Here is a 9,532-nt window from a genome sequence, read left to right as displayed (position 1 = left end):
TGCACATTCTCCAGCCGGTGATTGTCCTTGTGGGAATCAGTTCATTATTCTCATTTTTCACCACAGTCATCCCCCTTTTTTTGGGCACTGTCTGCACAGGACTCACCCAAGCACTGTCTGAAATAGGGTAAATCATCCCAGCATCAAGCAACTTCACAACCTCCTTCCTCACTACCTCCTTCATAGTGGGGTTGAGTCTCCTCTGTGGTTGCCTTACTGGTTTGACCTCTTCTTCCATCAATATTTTATGGGTTCAGAAGGAAGGATTAATACCCTTGAGATCATAAAATTGCCAACCAATTGCCAGCTTATTCTTCTTAAGTACTTCAATCAACTTTCCTTCTTCCTCATCAGACAACATTGCATTAATGATTGCTGGATATGTTTGATCATCCCCAAGGAACACATACTTCAAATGTGAAGGTAATTCTTTAAGTTCTACCTTAGGTGCTCCTTTTGGAATGTCATCAATCTTCTTCTCAAGCTCTTCCACTTCTGGCTCTTCTTGGTAATCTTCTGTACCTGTCTCTTCTTCTGATCTTTCTTCCTCAACTGAGAATTCTTCTTCTTTATCCACTTCTTCCACAACCTCTTGTATCACATCCAATCTAAAACAATCCCCCACATCAACAGGGTGCTTGATAGTTTCAAATACATCAATTGTGACTGTTTCCTCATCCACCCTTAGCAACAACTTTCCTTGTTCAACATCTATCAAAGATCTTGCAGTTGCTAAAAAGGGTCTTCCTAACAATAGATGACTTTCTGTATCCTCTTCCTCCATGTCAAGAATCACAAAATCCACTGGAAAAATAAACTTGTCTACCTTGACCAAGACATCTTCAACCACACCTTCAGGCCTCTTGATAGATCTATCTCCAAGATGCAGAATAAGATTGGTCTCCTTCAAAGTGTTGATTCCCAAAGCTCTACATACTGTCAACGGCATCAAGTTTATACTGGCTCCCAAATCGCACAATGCCTTTCCCACCTCCACATCTCCTATAGCAATAGAGATACTGAAGCTTCCAGGATCTTTCATTTTTGTTGGAAGCTTCTTCTGGATTAGGGCACTACACTCTGTTGTTAGGGCCACTGTCTCACCATCAGTTAATTTCCTCTTCTTAGTAAGAAGATCCTTCATGAACTTTGCATAGTGAGGCATATTTTCCAGTGCTTCAGAAAATGGTATGTTAATTTGTAAATTTTTGAAGATATCCAGAAATCTTGCATAATGCTGTTTCTGAATCTCTTGCTTCAACCTTTGAGGGTAGGGAACTCTAGCATAGGGAGATAAAATAACTGGTTGTTCTTTCTTGTCAACCATCTTCTTCTTTTCCCACTTCATCATCTTTTGTGGGGAAGCATTTTTACCAACTTCTACCTCTCCTTCATTCTTATTGTCCTTCCCTTTCTCTTCTTTCTCAATTCCAACTATAACATCTCTAACAACTACTTCCTTCTCACTTTTATCATTTCTCATCTTCTCTACTTCATCATCTGAGACTACATCTTCACCACAACCTCTTCTTCATTCTTTTTATTTTCCACATTCTTTTTCACTGGTTGAAGTACCAACCCACTTCTTGTCATAATTGCTTTACAGTGCTCCTTAGGATTCACTAATGTATCACCTGGAAATTTCCCTTGTGGTCTCTCTGATATCTGTCTTGATAATTGACCAATCTGGGTCTCCAAATTTCTGATTGATGCTTCCTGATTTCTGAAAGAAGTTCTGGTCTCCTGCATGAATGCAGTTGTCTCTTCCCTGAATGAATTAGACCCCTGGATATAATCCTGAGTTGTCTTAGATAATTGAGCAAACGTTTTCTCCCATGCAGCAGGATCACTTGACTGCTCCTTCATATGTGGTGGTGGAGGATGTAATGGTGGGTTCAATTGATGGTTGGAACTATAGTTGAATCCTGGGTGTTGATTCTTGTTCTTCCATGGTGGCACATAAACATTCCTTCCCTGATTGTTGTAGTTCCTTTGATTATTCTGATCATACCACACTCCATTCACCTCTGCTTGTTCTGGTGATCCCCCATAATCACACTCCTTTGTCACATGGCCTTTGCCACAGATAGCACATACACTCTTGGTTTCCACAGAAGCTACCTTTTGTGAAGAGAGTTGCTTAATAAGGTTATCCAACTGCTGCTGCTGTTGTCTCTGTGTCTACATCAGTTGATCATTTCTTGCCAACAGAGCATCATACCCATCCAACCTGATGATTCCTGTCCTTCTGTCAGCCACTGGGGCATTATCAAATTCCTGAGATGCCAATGACTCAAAGATATCCAAGGCTTCTTGAGGAGTCTTGGTAGTCAATGATCCACCAGCAGTGGCATGCACCAAGGTTCTAGTGTTAGTGGTCATTCCTTGCAGGAAGATTGCTGCTTGTTGCCATGCCTCAATTCCATGCTGTGGACATTTCCTCAACAAAGTCTTGAATCTCTCCCAAGCCTCATAAATGGATTCTGACTCTTTCTGCTTAAAGCTTGTAATCTCATCCTTCAATTTGACCCTCTTGGATGCTGAGAAAAATCTCTGCAAGAACTTGGTTTGCAGATCAACCCAAGTTGTTATACTTTCTTGTGGCAATGATTGCAGCCATCTCCTTGCATCATCCGTCAGTGAATGAGTGAAAAGTGTCAACAAAATTGCATCTCTTGTGACACAATTTATCTTCACAGTATCACTCAACAACAGAAAGTTCTCTATGTGCAAGTAAGGGTCCTCTACACTGGTTCCAGCAAACTGATCCTTCTGCACCAAATGTATCAAAGCAGGCTTCAATTCAAAGTTGTTGGGCTCCACTGTTGGGCGCACGACACTCCCAATTGGAGGAATCACTGCAGGAGTCATGTACTCTCCCAGTGTCCTCTATGGTGGTGGTGGTGGTCTGTGATTCTCTGCCATTATCTCTTCCCGATTAACCGTACTGGATTCACCAATTTCTTGCAACTGTCTCCTTTGCCTGGCTGCCCTTTTGTGCTTCCTCAATGTCCTTTCTAATTCTGGATCATACAACAACAAATTCGGATCAAGTGTACCTCGCATATACCAGAATCAAAATTGACCAAAAACTTAACATAAACTAAAATATTGAAAATAAAAGGATTCAATCTCAGAATTCTATGGTATCAGTTAGTGTTGAAAAACAAATTCCCCGGCAACGGCGCCAAAAACTTGTTGGACGTTTAGCAAGTGCACTAGTCGTACAAGTAATAAAATGATGAGTAAAGATCGTTCTCACGAGGAATTGTGTTCAAGCACCAATAAACCAAAGAAAACTAATTTGAATCAGATAAGAATTTGTAAAAGTCATGAATAATTTGTCACCAGAAAATTAATTGTAAGTAATTTGACACAAAATAAATATGGATAAATAATTAATAAAACAACAAGTAGTCAGAAAACAACTTTCCTCCATAATAACTCGTGTAAAAACTGATCATATGATGAATTCTTTTCCATGTGATGTTAATCAATCTTTTACTTATCATCAAGATGTAATCCCTTACTACCCTGATAGATACATTAATCAGAAACCCCAATCCCTTGGTGATCTCTTTCTTAATACATGCATGACATACTAAAGTCTTAAGATTACATCAGAACTCTAGCATCAATCCCTTGAGTACTAGAATTCTAATGTTGAGATTATCAGATACAGAAGTCATATAAACATCCCTGTTCTACACTACTTCCTTGATAGAAATAATTAAATCAGAAAATCTTAAATCAACACATGAAAAATACTTCATCATATTAATCAGATCAACATAATATTATCATGGAGTTCTATTGCATTCAGACTACAAAGACTCTACTCAGACATGACTAAGGAATAGACAAGAGAAGAAGAATCAAACTTCATTTCCATGTTGAAAGTCTTCAATCTCCAAACTATTACAAGAGAATTTAGAGAGAAGTCAGACTAAAGTTTAAGAGAGAGAGAATATATCAGATCTCTTCAGATCCAGATTTTTTTCTAAGTGTGAAGGCTTTGCCTTTTATAGTGTTACAATTAAAAACAGAAAACTGATGTGGGCGCTAAAACGTCCATAAGTTCCCGTTTTAGCGTCCATGCTTTACGTATGCTCAACTGCTTTTAACTGAATCCAACGTTAAAACGTTAAGGAATGACCGTTTTAGCGTCCAAACTTGGTGAATGCTCAACTGACTTTAACTGACTCCAACGCAAAAACCCTTGATTTGGACGTTTTAGCGGTGGAGACCAGAGTCCTTTTTCCACTTCAGGGCGCTAAAACGCTTATTGCAGAACGTTGTAGCGCCCAAGACCAGCAATTTTCCATCTTCTAAGTGCAGCAGCGCGCTAAAACGCTCTGTGTGGGCGTTTTAGCGCTTATCACCAGCAAGTTTTGGCCTCTTCCTGTAGCAGGGCACTAAAACGCTCAGTGTGGACGTTTTAGCGCTCAACACTTAGCAATTTTTCTCCTCTTGAGCTCCAGAATCTTCTTCCTTCTCCAGTTGCCTTTCAAGCTTGCTTTTCCTACAAGAATCATACAAATTTCCAATAAAGCTCTTGAACTTGTAATTGAGGACATCTTAGGACATTAACCTTGTTTTTCATCATTTAATCACACAATTTGATCCTAATTCCTACTAAAAACCATGATGAACTAAGGGTTTATCAGAAGGCTATTTTTGAAGTATCTCCTGAGATCAACCGTATTTGATGGTAACCACTCATCAAGTCTAACTTGGAAAAGATGACAGCATCCTTCAATTCATCAAGAAGCTCATCAATTGTTGGGATAGGAAAACGATCCCTAATAGTGATGGCATTCAAAGCCTGACAATCTATGCACATCATCCAAGAATTATCCTGTTTTTTGACTAACAAAACAGGTGAAGAAAATGGGCTATGACTTGTCTTGATTAGGCCCGAATGCAACAGGTCAGCTACTTGTCTCTCAATCTCAGTTTTTTGATTGTGGCCATACCGATTTACATTCACAGGTTTAGAGCCTGGGAGTAAGTGAATAGCATGATCACAATCCCTCAGCAGAGGTAAGCCTTGAGGTAGTTGAAAAATCGATGGGTATTCTACTAAAACATTCCAGACTTCTAAAGGGATTTTGTCCTTCAAACCTGTTAGCTCAGGCAGCAGTACTTGTGGCTCCACCAAGGATGTGTCGGTTCCTGTCAATGATAGACAATTGCCCATAAGATGTAGGACCACCTCTTTGCTCCCCTGACCACAAAGTACCACCATTTTTCCCTTCCAATTAAATTCCATTGACGTGTCACTGTAATCATGGATGACCCTCCCCAAAGAACTCAGCCACATTATGCCCAAAATGACTCCCAAACTCTTCAATTCAATCACCCACAAATCCACTGTGAAGTCACAACCTTGGATATTCACTAACACAGCAGTACATTTTTTTTCACACAGCAAAAATTCCCCATTGCCCAGAAAAACTCTCATTTTGGAGATTCTGACCATTGGAAAGCCCAATTGCTCAGCCAATTCTTTTTGAACAAAATTATGAGAACTCCCCGAGTCAATTAAAATGGACACTAACCTGCCTCCCAATGATATCGTGAACTGTAAAGCTCTAGGATTGTGATCACACTCAAGGGAATGAAGAGCTGCATCATGACATTCCGGCAATCCTTGCTCTGGTTGCCATACTATATGGTCCTCTATATCTTCTTCTTCAGTATCAAATTCACCTACCATCATCAACAACTTAGCCTTACATCTATGTTTAGACGTCCACTTCTCGTCACATGTGTAACACAGCCCTGCTTCGCGACGCTTTTGTAAGTATTCGTTGGAGAATTTTTTGATAGGAACGTTCAAGGGCAAAGCTAGCAGGAATGGACTCACTAGCTGCACTACCTCAGGTGGTGGATGATGTTCCACAACCCAAATTGGTTTGGGAAAATTTTTCCTAGCAGCAGGTGTCAATGATGAACGCAACTCAGAGAAATGAGCTTCATAACTTAGGGCTAATTGCATAGCCTGATGTAGAGTTGTAGGCCTATGTAATTGTATGGCTCGTCTGAATTCAGGTTGTAATCCAGAAACAAAATAACACATTAACACGTCGTCAGAAAAATCAGTTACCTGATTGATCAGTGCCTCAAAACTCCTATATTTGGACAATACACCCCTTAGATCAGTGTAGGTTGTACCCCCAAATCGTTGTTTAACTGCATGTTTCAGGTCCTCCCACGATTGAATGGTGCCACCGCTAAAAAGCCACTGAAACCATGGACCTGTCGTTCCCTCCATGCGCATGCCGGCCAACTGCACCTTGAGAGGTTCAGATATTTGCTGCAACCCAAAGTACAATTCCACCCGAAAAATCCAACTGGTTGGGTCCTTGCCATCAAAAGAGGGCAAATCCATCTTCATAGATTTCATTATGTTTCTGGAATCAGTAGGATCGAAACGGAAAGGATGCGAACCTGAAAAAATCAGTGTTGTCGTTCCCACCGCGAGGAACATTCTCCCCACCGCGATTTGCCGTTCCCACCACCGCTGCATGGATCTGTTGAAGCTGAACATCGATCTGCGAGAGTTGGGTTTGATGATCACCAAATCGTTGTTGAATCTCCTCCAAACTACGATCCACCCGTGTTTGAAAGGAACCAAGTTCTTCTGCTAACTCTTGTATTTTCATCTTCAATGTGAAGAATCGATGGATGAAAGCACCAATGATAGAGGGTTGAACCCTAAATCAGAGAAAAGAAAGTAACGAAAAGAAACAAAACAATTCTCTTTTATTTTCTGAATGAATTTTCCAATTACAACAGATGTTACTATATACTCATGACAGCAAGCTACATATGTAACCACCAAAGCCACGTCGCCAATTACAATTATAAAGACTAACATGTATAACCAACCCTAACATTCTCTGTTACATTTCTATTAACATCACAGTAACTATTCTGTACAATGTATTGTAACTACCCACTATGTTCCTAATGAATATTTACCACAAAATCTTTTACCCAACTAGAGGCTCCACTTCTCCTCTTCGTATCAAAGAGCATATTGGTTATTTTTTATCCAGCTATCACAACAAGAACTGCTCTGGCAATTGGGTGCCAAATGAACTTCAAATCGCCAAAGTAACATAGACAACCATAAGTGTAAAGCTTCCAATATCAGGTTTTGCATGCTAAAACGGGAGTTGCTAAACCATCCAATAATTGCTTCCAATTCGAAAAACAATAGTCAGTGTCTGCGAAAGCAATATTTTGGTAGGAAGATTCACTTTACGAACCATTTTTAATTAAACTTTGATGTCATACCCCACTCTCATAAAGCTAGAGCATGATTTCATTAACAGCTTACAAATAGCATTGGGCTTGTCTAACAATGGAAGCGGAGAACTGGATTTATTCTCAAATTCCACTTTGTTTATATCCATCAAAAGATTCAACAATTGATTGCGAATAGTTAATCTTATGAAGATTATGTCAGCCAAACTGTCAAGGTGCTGACACAGAAAGAGCTACAAGGAATAGGATTGATCAGTCACACCAGTTTTGACCAATCAAAACGCTGCACAATCCCTTCCCAATCATGCTTGCGAGTCAAGCTATAAATTTTGCAACCTTAGATGCAAACTAATTCAGTTCAACGCTTTCAACTAATAACGTGTCTTATATTGGTTGGAGAAATTATAATTATATAGTAAATAAGTTCACATGTATATAAAGATAATAATAATTTGAGAGTAAGAAACAATGACAATTTTCCAATGTTATTAAAACCGGCCCGGTCATTGATCTGATCGAGATATTGGGTCACTGGATCACTGGTTCAATTGCATACCCGGTAATTATATGTAATTTTATAATTTATTTTAAAAAATTATAAACATACTCAAAGATCTAAAAAAAATGATAAAGATTTCAAATATTTTGATATAAAAATTAATAAATCACATATTATTATCTAATAAAAGTTCAAACAAAAATATAATGATCGCGATATGGGGCTTTAGGTTCAGAAAGGTACATGTCTAACTATAAATTAATTCAAAATTTTCTGCATAGTACATAATTGAGATAATATTAGTGTTGTATGTACATAACTTATGTAAGTCAATAAACAAAAAAATATTCAAATATGTCCATTATGATTTTTTTGGGAAAAAAAAATTTGAAATTTTTTTTTTTGGATCGGGCCGGGTCACTGTTAACCGACCGGGTCACCGATTTTTTATGAAAACTGGCCGAGTCAGACCAGGTCGGACCGAGTCGCATGCATGGCCGGTTCGTTGCTTCAACCGGACCGGTTATATGACCGATTTACCGGTTCCTGAGTCAACCCGGCCAGGTCGGTCCAGTTTTAATAACTATGCAATTTTGTCTATTTATGTTTTTGTTTAAATAAATAAATGTGTAATCAATAATGATAATTTGAAATATAAAAAATCAATCAACATATAGTGGATAGTTCTCTTTATAATATAGATAAAAGTAGGGAAAAACTACTCTCATGTTGTTGAAGAGTAATTCTCTTTTGTACACATCTATCAATTTCCGTGCAGCTCAATTTTTTTTTTATAAGTGGACTACACCCATGATTGTGTCTGTGGTAGGAGAGAACTATTCTCCTACAACATGCGATTAATCAATCCCATAAAAATAACAAGCGAATTAAGTAGCATTATATCATGTCGGTTTGAAATTTATTTTTCCTTAAAATTACATATATATGGTTTCAAATTTCATGATTTAGTAGTCATTTCTCATGTAATAGGAGAAAATTTTCTCATCTTGTGTGGGACCTACATCTATTAAAAAACGAAAATAAAATATTGCACAAAAATCAAAGATTTACTGGTAGGAGAAAACAATTCTCCTATAACATGAGAAAATATTTTCTATATATAGCGAGAGAGACAGAATTTTTTTTTCTCAAACAGCTTGATATATATTTATCTCCGTCCATCCCAAAGTTACGCCATTTTATTTATTTATTTTCTTATATTAATTGATTCTTATGATTCCTTTTTTCTCTCTCTTCATTTATCATCATTGGTCCATCTTTATATTATTATGATTTAGTAGCTAGAGATAAAATTATTTCAATTGAGAAATGATAAACCCATATTTATGTGTGTGTACACACACTAATAAACAAAAATAATAGTTGTGTCATGATTTAATGAAAAATAAATATATTTATTACTAATTATACTCATTTTATTAATTCTTAAATTTTCTTATAAAAAATATAATTCTATATCATTCTTTTTATTTTTATATATATATATATATATATATATATATATATATATATATTTTTTTTTTGGGGTAGTTTGTTTATGCATCACTTTAATTATAACATATAATTGTATATAAAATAAAAAGAGTAATAATGTTATTAATTGAAATGAAATGATTTTTTTTCTCAAATAAAAGAATTTATGGATTTCTTAGAAGTTTCTATTCGAAAAAATATGAATTACATTGACTGTCTCATCGCTGAACAGAGAGAGATGTTGGCAAAAATTAAAAAAAGAAA

The 9,532-nt window shown here is 37.2% G+C and overlaps 1 non-coding gene across 1 annotated transcript; it reads left to right on the top strand.

Annotated features, from left to right (window-relative positions):
* Window positions 1–2,419: 2,419 nt before the first annotated feature.
* LOC133293263 (small nucleolar RNA R71) lies at window positions 2,420–2,526 on the top strand. The gene has a single exon (XR_009749039.1). It is a non-coding gene; the product is annotated as a small nucleolar RNA R71 (small nucleolar RNA).
* The last annotated feature ends 7,006 nt before the right edge of the window (window positions 2,527–9,532 follow it).

This window comes from Gastrolobium bilobum, unplaced genomic scaffold (assembly GCF_033153095.1).
Source record: "Gastrolobium bilobum isolate Gb01-03AN ecotype WA unplaced genomic scaffold, APGP_CSIRO_Gbil_v1 utg13931, whole genome shotgun sequence".
Lineage (NCBI taxonomy): Eukaryota > Viridiplantae > Streptophyta > Magnoliopsida > Fabales > Fabaceae > Gastrolobium > Gastrolobium bilobum.
The sequence above is the reverse complement of the archived record's forward strand: the minus strand, read 5'-3'. Positions and strand labels throughout refer to the sequence as shown.